At 50.8% G+C, this 9810-nt stretch overlaps 1 protein-coding gene across 3 annotated transcripts in view; it reads left to right on the top strand.

Annotated features, from left to right (window-relative positions):
- Window positions 1-385: 385 nt before the first annotated feature.
- The window catches only part of DAAM2 (dishevelled associated activator of morphogenesis 2), a 105761-nt gene continuing 96336 nt past the window's right edge, over window positions 386-9810 (top strand). For 2 of the 3 annotated variants that reach the window (XM_036316381.1, XM_036316377.1), the window contains exon 1: window positions 386-476. The gene's annotated coding sequence lies outside the window, so the exon portion shown is untranslated. Of the gene's footprint in view, window positions 477-5221; window positions 5362-9810 lie in introns of those variants that run through there. The other variant, XM_036316379.1, reaches the window with a different exon arrangement.

Genomic DNA, 9810 nt, shown 5'->3' with positions numbered 1-9810 from the left:
GCTCGGAGCAGGTCTTTGTGCCAGATGCCCAGGGGAGGAGCCGGGAGAAACCTCCTGGCCAGGTCGCCGCTTTTGCCTCCTTGACCCTAACATGTTTCCAAAACAGAGGGAGCCCTGCGAAGGCTCCTTGCCAGAGTAGCAAACAGCTACCCTCATTGTCTGCCTCGCCCCTGCCGGCTGCCCTCCCTCCCCCTCCCCCCCACCCCTCCTTTCTGTCTGAAAGTGTGAAAATTACAAATCCCAAGGAACCGCAATCAGAACTCTACCTAGGGAAAATTCAGCGTATCCTGGCCATAAATATCCCGCTCCAAGACGCCTGACGTCAGAGCGGGGCGGGCGGGGGAGGGAGGCCGGCCGGGAGGGGAGGCGGTGGTTTCTCCGGACGCGGCGGAGTCCGGGCGAGGAGCGGAGAGCGGCGAGCGGCGAGCGCGCCCGGGGTCCGGGCTGCGGAGCGGCGCCCGCGCGGGGTCCTCGGAGTAAGTGCCGCCGCCGGGTTGGCCGGGCTCGCGTCCCTCCCGGGGTGGGGGCCGGGCGGGGCGGCTTTCTGCCGGCTCTTCCCCCGCTCGCCCCTGCTCGATCCCTGTGCGGGGAGCGGGCTGGAGGCAGAGCTCCACAGGCTGCTGTTTTGTTTCTCCAAAGTGCTGCTCAGTGGGCGCCCGGGGCCTGCGTGCGCGGCCGTGTGCGTGTGTCTGCCTGTCGGTATCAGCACATCTGGACACAGAGAATGTCTTTGGAAAACTTTTAAAAATGTGTTTTCGTGGCTTTCAAATTGGTTTCCTTGTTGTCACAAGTGGACAGGCATAGCCGGTGCCCCCCAAACTGAGAACTCTTTTGGTGGTGGCTTGTCCTGGGTCGGTCTGTGCCTTCACTGGCGGTTTAACTCTTCAGGAGCCCAGCTCCCCTCAGCAAGCCTGGCCTTGGCCGCAGGCAGGGCAGGGCAGGGGGCGGCCGTCCTAGCTCTCAGCAGCCCTGGGCAGTGGGACTTGGAGCAAAGAAAGGAGCATCTCAGGAAAGGGGTCCCCATGCTGGGGGCCTCAGCACCTGTGGCCCTGACATGCCCAGGCCCTGGGACTTTGACTTAAGCAGAAGGATCTGGTCAGTAGGCAGGTAATTTAAGGAAGAGGAGGAAGAGGAGGAGGAGGAGGTGGTGGCGTAGGCCAGGACACTGCGGCTCTGTGTCCAGCCTGCCCCAGGAGTGGGATGAATGTGTCTGCCACATGTGCCCGCAGTGGGGGACGTGCTGGGTTCTCTGGGAGCACCGCGGTGCCCCAAACAAGATGCAAGCTCATAACATAAAGAGACGTGTCTGAGCTGTGGGGTGGAGGGAGGGGGCGTTGGGGGAAAGGGAGAGAGATTTTTATCAAAATTGAACACAGATTGCTGAGGTCTGGGCTTGATTTAACTCTTGCCTCCCTGCTCTGGCCACTTCTGCACCGTTCAGTTCTGTGGTAGGTTTGCAAAGGTCCGGGGAAGGTGGGCAGGAAAACCTTGTCTCTCTAGGAAGGAGACCCTGGAGGGTTTCCTTGAAGCTGACACGGGAATGAAAGCAACTTCCCATTTTTGAAAAGCTTAAGGTTTTGTGTTTTCCCCCATCTGAGTAGTGTGTCAGTTTCTTGGATTTCTCTGAAAAGCCTGCCGATGGAGACGATGGGTTTTCCCCGGAATGCAGAGGGGGAATTGTGTTGTCCTGAGAGCAGGAGGCGAGGGGGCTGGGGCTGAGTGGACCCAGCAGCCCTTGGATTGCCCAATGCAGGCCCTGGATGTCAATAGCTGGTTCCACAGACCAGTGACCGCAAAGAGAGCCCTTCCAGCTTTGCCCTCGCCTGGGCTCTGGTTTTGTATTTTGCAATAGAGCCAACCTACAATGTTTGGGTGGGAGGAACTTTACTGGACTCTCCCTGTGCCCTAGAAAAAATGAAGGGACGGGGAGGAAATTTGGACCCACAGGAAGTTGGGAGATTTGGGAAGGATTTTAGAAATTACACAAATCGATCCCTAGGGAAACACGATAATAGACTGAGCAGACGGCAGTGTCAGAAATAGAGTCGTTTAGCTTGAGGAGTCCATCTTCCACCTACGTGTGATGAAGAAGGCGGTGGGAAGGAGTGTGGAAGAGGGGTGGCTGGGGTCCCGGGAGAAGCATGGGCAGGACATGCTCACATGTTCGGAGTGCCTGGGGACGGTCGCGGCCTGGGGCACGGGGGCATAAACAGCCCGTTTCTCCTCCGTGCTGGGAGCTGCACCCCTTCCTTGAAAAGCAACAACTGTGCTATTATGTCGTGCCGCCTGGTGAGTTGCTCCGGTGCCTACTCCTAGCCGAGTTTCCGGAGCTTGTCCTCCAGCTCCAGGGATGCTGAGGGGAGACTCGTGCCCCCATCAGGACGGAGAGAGGAGAGAAACTTCTCCTGGGCACTGGACTGAGAAGAGAGCCAGGCAATCAGGAAGGGAGGATGTGAGGGCAGGACCAGTAGGAAGGCCTGTGAATGATTTTTTTTTTTGGGGGGGGGGGCGGTAAGGGGGCGTGTGGGTGAGATTGAGAGACTACAGCTTTCTATGGGAACATGGTCTCGCCCCAGTCTTCCTTTCCAACTTCCTGCCCCCAAAGTTTTGGACACTAGACAGGTTAGAGTTAGACTCTCTCCCTCATTGAAGAGCTTTGGACCCAGGGGAGAAGGAGAGGGCACGCCTCAGCGCCCTGCCGGGGGGTCGGGGTCGGGGGGCGGCAAAGATGACTGATGAGGCAGAGGCTTACGTCTTTGATTTCAGTGGCGCCAATGGGAGGACCAATGTTAAATGTTCCCTCTCATTCCCACTATTTTCAAATAGAAGGCTGAATACCAGGGACAGAGGGACCTTTTGGAGGTGACGCCCAGAAATGCCCTGGTCCCAGCAGCACAGAGTCCTCAGCAAGAGAACGGGCTTCGATTCTTTCTTCATGAAGGTTTCTCTGAGAGTCAGTGCCGTCCTGACCCCTCCAGGCTTGCCCTGGGCCATTTCACCAACTTGAGACCTGGGACGAATTCCTAGGCCACTGATGCTTGGGCCGATAGTGGAGCCTTCTCCTCCTTCCTTCTATCAGCTCAAAATCTGGCCGGCTCGCCAGTCATCCCTGAGGTCAGAATACTTAGGGCGCATTCTCAGACTCTCCTGAAGTGCCAAAGGGCAAGCACACCGGCTGACAAACAACTTGGACGCTGTCCTTGGCTTTGCTAGTGGCCGACTCTCTGGATTTCCATGGCCGCCAGTCTATGGTCAGGGGCGTGTCCTTCAGGTCTGGAGCAGGATAGAGCGCAGGCTTCCGAGCACTGCCCAGGAGGGGCTTTGTCACCTGGGACACCCTACCTATTCCTGCATCCTCACCTGGAAACAGATAATGAGGGTAATATTTACCTCACAAGGTTATCACAAAAATGATATTTATGCAAAAGGACAGAAACAGAGCTAGCGATGCTGTAGACCCTTCATAAAGGGCCTGTCATAATGTCACGTTCCCGTTTTCAGCCATCAGGAGCCTGCGTAGTTTGGAAAGGACCTCCCCCCAAATCTGGCTGCATGTCTTCCATTATTGAAGGCCAATGGGTGGAGTTGCTAGGGTCAGGTGACCTTTACTGGCTCCCTGGAGAAAAGGTGGCTGGTGGGGATTACCCAGGAGCACATGCCTGGCCCATCATCCTGAGGGTGGGGGGAGGCGCCAGGCATCCTGGGCATCTGGCCTGGAAACCACTCCTGTGTGAGCTCCCTCCAGAGGCAGAGGGCACAGAGCAGGCTGGAGGGTAAGGTGTGGGTGGGAGGTGGCAAGGTGGGGGTGGGGCACAAGATCAAGAACCACGGGAGTCCTTTTTTCTTTTGACTTTTAACCTTTGTATCATTCTTTTTTTAAAAAAAAAAAAATTGTTTTTCAACTATAGTTTACCTTCAATATTATTTTGTATTAGTACAGCATAGTGGTGAGATAATCATGTACTTTACAAATTGTTCCCCCAAATCGAGATTAGATGAAGCAGAGGATAGAATCAGTGATTTGGAAGACATGGTAGCAGAAAACACCCACTCAGAGCCGCAGAAATAAAAAAAAAAAAGAATCTAAGAAAATGAGGTAGAAGAACCAGTTGAGTCTTGAAGAACAAGCCTCAGGTCAGAGGTAGGTTAGGCAGCCACTGCGCCTGAGGTGCTGAGGTCAGAGTAAGGGGAGCAAATTCCAATGGGTTGCAAAGAATGGAAGCGTTAGCCCTGGCCGTGTGGCTTAGTTGGCTGGGTGTGGTCCAAAAGGCTACTGGTTCGATTTCTCATCAGGGCACATGCCTGGGTTTCTGGCTCAATCCCTGGTAGAGGGCAGGCAGGAGGTAGTCTGTTCGATGTTCCACCCTCCCATCCGGATCTTTCCCTCTCCCTCTCCCTTTCTCTCTCTCTAAAAATCAATAAAAATATGTATAAAAAGGAATGGAAGTTTTAGGCATCTGTAAACCTGTCTGGTGGGGTGGGGTGGCAAGCTGCCCCCCTGATTGGCACACCGGTTGACACACTGCGTAGGGGAGCGGCCGTCCAAGCACAGAAGGAGCATCTGATGCAGCTCAGAGCAGCTGCAGGTTCTCTTGGACCATCTGAGAGCTTCTAAGTCATCCTTCAAGTTGACATTTAAGACTTTGAGGATCACATTTGTTTCTGTTTTGTTCAAGCAGTCTCTTTAACCGTGGCCTGGGATGACTTTTCAGCTTTTAAGAGGCTCAGCTAGTGGCCAACATGTCTTGAGATGGCCCAGATTGGGGGTCAGTGAATTCCTCACCGCTGGCAGTATCTATTTCTCCAACTCTCTCCTCACATTTTTTTGGTTTGTTTGTTTTTTGCTTCATTACGAGGTTATAAAACTGTGCCGTCGAAATGTTGCGCAGGGAGGAAATGCCTTTTCTTTGGCCCCGTGTATCGCGCCAGAGCTGTGCGAGGCTTTCACACTGTGGCGATTAGCAGGTGTCATGGGATTCTTTCTGGGCTTCCCCCTCCAAAAGCAAAGCAAAATAAAAAACCTGGAAAAATAAACATTGGACAGTTCACCTCTGGCCGTAGAGGAGCTGACTGACTTGCAGGATGCCTCGGGCTCCGTGGGGAATGTTTCAGGACCGAGTGGACCAGGTGTGCCTTCTGACCCCACCAGGTCACAAGCGGTTCAGTCTCTGTGATTTTCTTCGTCCGCTAAATGAGAACAGTAACTATCCTCCCCTCCCAGGGTTGTTCTGAAGACGAGATGAAACAATACAGGAGAAGGACCTAGCAACTGCTCTGTGCTCAGCACACTGTTCATGCCGTTCCCCTCTAGAGCTAAGCTCATGAAAGGACATGGGTTTGGACATTCGTCTAGGAGTGAAAGTAAGTAAGCCACTTATTCAAGGCTTAACGTCGGTGCTCAAAGTTGGAGACCCTTTCATACCAAAGTGGGGCATAGGCCAGCACTCCCCATGCCAATGGCAGCCCCATGTGACCCTCTGCTGGAGTAAAGCAAAGGCCACCAGCTCACTCACCAATGAACCCGGGCTACCAGTGAGCTGTCTCCATACAGCTTGCTGTAGAAATCCCAAACACTGCCGTGACTCAAAGAGGCAAGGGCAAGCCTGGAGAAAGAAATTATTGAGTCAGTACCTAACATAATGGCAGAGTGACAACAGTACCTTACCTTGTATAACATCTTGCAGTTTGAAGAGCTCATGTCCTCATTTCATCATCATAACAATCCTGTGAGATTGGTATTATCCACATTATATGGCTCATCCGCTGTGGGCAAAGACTTACCCTAATTCACACAGTAGGTAAGTGGGAGAAACAGGAGGTAAACGAGGATCCAAACCAGGGGTCCTCAGACTTTTTAAACAGGGAGCCAGTTCACTGTCCCTCAGACCATTGGAGGGCCGGACCATAGTTTAAAAAAAAACAAACTATGAACAAATTCCTATGCACACTGCACATATCTTATTTTGAAGTAAAAAAACAAAATGGGAACAAATACAATATTTGTATTTGCATGTGGCCCGCGGGCCATAGTTTGAGGACCCCTGATCCAAACAGTGGGTTGCAGCCCTGGCTGCACATCAGAATCAGTTGACGTGCTTGTCAAAGTGTCAGAACCTGGGCTCACCCAGACCAATTAAATTAGGATCGCAGGGGAGTGGACCCAGGCGCTGAGAGTTCTACAAGCTCCCAAGTGACCTGAAGTGTAAGTTGAGAGCCATGGGTCCAATGGAAGAATGAAGAATACTGTACCGAGGTCAGTATCAGGTACAGGTAAAATGAACAGGCAAGACGTTGCTAGGACTTAAGTAAGCTCCATGAGGGTGGGGGCTTGCGTGGTTCTCCCTGAATTCCAGAACCTGGTATAGTGTCAGGCACAAGGGAGACAATAAACATTGCCTGAACGAATGAAAGAACAAACCACTATAGATTAGGAGCCAAATCCAACCTGTCCCCTTGTTATATAAACAAAGTTTGACTGGCGCACAGCCATGTAATTTGTCTATGTGTTGTCTATGGCTGCTTTCATGCTAAAAGGGCCCAGCTGAGTGTTGTAATAGGGGCACTATGATTCACCGTGCTGAAAATATTTATTGTCTGGCCCTTTAACAGAAAAAGTTTGATGGCTTCTGCTCTGGATCTCAGACAGGTATGGAGCGAGTATGCCTTTGGGAGAGTCATTTCTGCATGATGGTCAAGAATATGGGCCTAGAGTCAGACAAGCCTGTGTTCGAATCCTGGCCCTGCTACTTACATGTTGTAAGGCCTTGCATATTATTTCATCTCTCTGAGTCTCATCGGAGAAATAGGGATCATAATAAGTAATACCTCCCACTCCAGGTGGTGGTGAGAATTGTCAGCCCTTGACCTAGAGCAGTGGTCGGCAAACTCATTAGTCAACAGAGCCAAATATCAACAGTACAACGATTGAAATTTCTTTTGAGAGCCAAATTTTATAAACTTAAACTATATAGGTAGGTACATTGTTACTAACTTAATTAGGGTACTCCTAAGGCTTAGGAAGAGCCACACTCAAGGGGCCAGAGAGCCGCATGTGGCTCGCGAGCCGCAGTTTGCCAACCAGTTGACCTAGAGTAAGCACTCAGCGAATGTTAGCCCTCACTATCACGGTTGTTGTAGTTACTTGCAATTACCAAACAGAACAAAAACTAACTAGATTAGAGCCAAAACCTAAATCCAGTGTCATGGACAGAATGAGGGATGCGGTAGGGAAAACAATCAGTCTGTAAGCTGGTGGCGAAGAAAAACTCTGGGAAGGTTTCTGAAGTAAAGGTTCCCTGGTTAAGACAACACAGATCAGGCTGAGGGGCGTGAGTGAGGAGTTCCTGTGTGGCTGCCTGCTGTGTCAACCAGCAATCCCTGTCATTCCTCAGGGGTTAACCTAGAGTCTATTACACGGAATAGTCAGGAGCACGTCCCATCTCCATACCCTTGTTCATTGTTCTTTCCAACTGAAAGACCCTTCCCGATCCTCAGCTTCCTGGCCCACTGTTCCTGCCAGTTTGCTCCTGCCTTCTCTCTCAAACTCCCTTTGCAAGGCTCCCCCCGTCACTCCTTCCTTCTCACTCCCATGAACTTGACATGCGGCTCTGTTATAACATTTAACAAACTGCATTACAGTCAGGGTGGGGCTGAGTCTCCATCTTGCTTTCTACAGGTTTGGAGCTCAGAAAAGTCAAATTCCACTGTAGAGTCCACACCTGTTAGCCAAACTCTGTCAACTAACCCGTGATTCAACACGATGGTACCTGAGTTAACTCTGGAGGAATGAGTAGGACTTGCCCAGGTGCTGATGGGATTGCAAGAGAGAATTCCCACAGCCAATCAGATTGAGAAGAGCTACCCTGTTTAAAGACTTACGTGGACCCTTGGTGTCCTCAACCGTCCATTCTGTGGTGGCTCCTTCCCTCTGGGACACCTCTTCCGAGTGCAGCCAGGGACAGAGAAAGATGGAAGAAACATAAAACCAAGTCTTTGACTTCTTGTCTGCAGATGTGGTGACAAGTTGGGTTTCGGCCCCTCTGGGCTTTTCATGTACACGAACCAGGATAACTGGGAGTTAGCTTGCTATGGTCAGCTTTCGTTAGCACGGCAATAGAGAGAAGCATGGTCCTGGATAATAGCAAACAGCAGATAATTCACAGCTTTGCCATTTGGCTACAGAATGTGTTACATAATTTTTATAGGTTTAATGGCAGATTTATTTTGGTGGCAGATATATACTGTGTGTGGCATAATATTAAAACGATGCTCTCTTTTAATGGCTAAGGGGAGGGCACAGGAAAATGTTGGCCTTGAATTAAATATTCCTTTTGATCAATTCCAAAAGGACAATAAGGAACTGCCTTGTAAGAGGGGAGGTAGGAGAGAGAATGAAACAGTATGTGTATATAGGTCCCCATCATGCACATGGTGCTATGCTGATCATTCTTAAAAATGTATCCTTTATTTGATTTTTCCAAATTATGAAAGTAATTCATCCTTGCTTAAACAAGTGAACCGGTATTACAAAAAGACAAGTGGGAAACGAACAACATGTCTACCCCTCTCCACACCCTCGTAATTAATGTAAATAGGCTAGAATGATATTCTTCCATATCTTTTCCTTTTTTCATACAAATACCTGCAGGTGTGCTACCGGTAGGGAGGGATCTTGTTGTTTGAGTGTTTGTTTCCATTGAAATTGAATCTAACTCTGCAGCATGTGTCTCTTCCCCTTGACCATATGTCAAGGTCATCCCTACAATGCCTCAAGCTCTTGTTAATTTTTCCTGATTTCTTTATGCCTGGACACATACACCTGTACATATTTGAGATCATGCCATTTTTGTAGGGATGTTTACTTTTCCATCAGTCAGATATTAGGGGTGGTTTCATCCTGGCTGATCACCAGTTTGGGTCCCTGAGTCTGACAATACAAGCATCCATCACCCAGGAAAGCTTGGCTTTGGCACTCGGGCTCAGTGAGTGCTGTACCAGGCCTGACCACACTGGGGTATGACTACGTGTCGTATGTGGTCCTCGTTCGTCCCCTAGGGAAGCTACTGAGCACCAGGCCATGCGACTCCTCTTCCTCCTCGTCAGATTTAGCCTTCCCTCCTTGGGTCTCCTCAATTACTGAAATGCAGGCGATGCCCAGGAAACATCAAAGACTGGACATCAGGTTGGAGGCCAGTACAGATGCCACAGATTAGTGTAATATCATGGGCAGGGCTGTGGACTCTACACACTGATTGCCTCTCTGCGTCCAAGTTGCTGGGGTTTTTTTGTAGTTGTTGTTTAATATTTTTATTGATTTCAGAGAAGAAGGGAGAAGGAAAGAGAGATAGAAACATCAATGACGAAATGATGAGAGAGAATCATTGATTGGCTGCCTCCTGCACACCCCACACTGGGGATCGAGCCCACATCCTGGGCTGTGCCCTGACCTGGAATCGAACCATGACCTTCTGGTTCATAGGCTAATGCTCAACCAGAGCCTAGCCGGCCAGGCTGAGTCCAAGTTTTGCATAGTGGTCTCTGGGCTATGCCACCCAGGCCCCATTCAGGACTAACTCAGCGGTGGGCAGTGCTGGGGATGGTCATTCTCTTTGGAATTGCCTCAGCTCAAGAGTTGCCTTCGCCCACAGTCACTCCCACCCACGCTCCTCTCCTGGGTCACCTGCATCCAATGATAGGTGGGAGCGAGGAAGGCCTGCCCCCTCTGTCCCAATGTGAGGAAATTCCAAAGGGCCCCCCAGTGTCAGGGCTCCCCACGGGGTTGGCAGAGGCCTTCCCTGAGGCTGAATGACA

This window comes from Myotis myotis, unplaced genomic scaffold (assembly GCF_014108235.1).
Source record: "Myotis myotis isolate mMyoMyo1 unplaced genomic scaffold, mMyoMyo1.p scaffold_m19_p_7, whole genome shotgun sequence".
Lineage (NCBI taxonomy): Eukaryota > Metazoa > Chordata > Mammalia > Chiroptera > Vespertilionidae > Myotis > Myotis myotis.
The sequence above is the reverse complement of the archived record's forward strand: the minus strand, read 5'-3'. Positions and strand labels throughout refer to the sequence as shown.